This window comes from Nelumbo lutea, chromosome 8 (genome assembly GCF_056320005.1).
Source record: "Nelumbo lutea isolate HS-2025 chromosome 8, American lotus-T2T, whole genome shotgun sequence".
NCBI classification, from domain to species: Eukaryota; Viridiplantae; Streptophyta; class Magnoliopsida; order Proteales; family Nelumbonaceae; genus Nelumbo; species Nelumbo lutea.
The window spans coordinates 57,790,916-57,792,765 of NC_142691.1; the positions used below are offsets into that span (position 1 = coordinate 57,790,916).

Below are 1,850 nucleotides of genomic sequence, written 5' to 3' on the forward strand. Positions count from 1 at the left end.
CCCGTGAATTGGGAACATCTTCCCCAGCATAATAATATAGAGAGGATGAGATGTTCTCCATGTGTGGCTGCGATAAATGTGGGTAAGGTTCTCGTGGACAGGAGATCCAGACTCGTCTTTAATGCACAAACTATTGTCTTAGTAAAAAGACCCATAAAAATATGATGAAATCTGATAGAATCTTAAATATTAATTACAAAGTCTTGATTTCATACACGACACCTACACAAACAGCCCTTTAACCTACAAATACTTCAACAGTAGAAAAATATGTTTTCATCCATAGAGGGGACTCGAGCAATCTGAGTTGTGAAAATGGTAAAGTGCTTAACCTTATCTTGCTTCCTCATGGTGCTCGTCTTTGTCTCTTCAGGTTCGTTCTGCTAGCATCTGTGCTTCTCTTCTGCATTTCTTCTGTGATTCAAATACAGTTTCATCCAATTTCCTTTGCAAGGATTAAAATATCTATACATATCAATACTTAATATAGGTATCGGTACGTATCAATATAGCCGTTTTTTTTATTGTATCGATATTTTAATCTTTTTATAAAATTTTATTTTAACAGAAAAAAAAACATTATTCAATTTAAATCTAGCATGGCCTTAGCCCTTCATCATTTATCTACATCTCTCAATGTTGCAGTAAATTGCATTGAACCAGTGAAAGGATGGCCTGTGAAAGAAAAAACACAAGAAGGATGCATATATTACTTTCCCGGCTGCGATAATTGTCATAAAGGACCAAAAGGACAATGTCTACAGCATCATCCCGACAAAAAACACTTCAAGAGTGTGAAATGTGTCACCACACCTCTCGGTGAGAAGCAATGCGCATGCACATACGACGATCCATGTTCTCTATAAACTGCATGTTCATCCTTCTTACAATAACATATACCCTAATATGTTAATAATAAGAGCTGAGGCTTGTGTATTACTTCTTCTATTGTCTTATTAAGGGCCTATTTGGTTTGTGAGAATAGTGATATGGAATTGGAATTGAAATGAGTTATTGTGATTCTAACTGTTTGTTTCAAGGCTTTTAAAATCAGATCAGATATGGAACTGTTCTAAAGACCAATTCCTGGTTTGAATTGTCCAATCGTTCGAATTGTTTTAGAAACCAGTTCTTGGGTCATATGGTCCAATTGTCTAATTCAAACAAACAGCCTGTTTTGACTTTAAAAAATAATAAAAAACAGCCAAAAAACAATATATGTGCCGACAGGTCAACTGCCTAAGTAAGCAGGTTTCTGACCAAATCGATGGTTGTTTGCCAAAAAACAATTTTAGGGTGAAACGAAAACGATTATCTGACTGATTCCCGAGTTTTCCAATCCGATCATCTGGTCTAGTCTAGTTTTAAAAACCACAATTTAATTGGATGGAAATAAAATCCTATTCCCGTTCTTAATAGAATAGCCATCCCCTTCCCCTTCTTTGTGAATGAAATCCCACTCAAAGTAATTCTAATATTCATGTTAATTCTTGTCTGAACCAAATAAACTATGAAAATAGACTATACCGAGGGATTGCAATTCGTATTGAAATTGTGAATAGTTTGTCTCTTTCTACATTACTCATTTAGAAATGATAATTCATAACTGTCGATCGACTATGAATAATAGTAATTCGTAACTGTCGACTATGAACCATTCGTAGTTAAATTACGCTTTAATGTATGATGGCCCCATGTTTTGGAAAGCTTATTTTGAAGCATTTGTTGGAACATGTGATTATTTCAATCGGGTTTCATAACAATAAGCATTCATTGGTGTTTGATAAATATATCCGAATAAATGATTATTCATGGAAATAAATCCATTTTGAAAGAAAAAGGGTTCGAGT

At 34.4% G+C, this 1,850-nt stretch overlaps 1 long non-coding RNA gene across 1 annotated transcript; it reads left to right on the forward strand.

Moving 5' to 3' along the window:
* Positions 1-278: 278 nt before the first annotated feature.
* Positions 279-1,026, forward strand: LOC148844372 (uncharacterized). Its single transcript, XR_016103032.1, has 2 exons — positions 279-373; positions 646-1,026. It is a non-coding gene; the product is annotated as an uncharacterized LOC148844372 (long non-coding RNA).
* Positions 1,027-1,850: the final 824 nt, after the last annotated feature.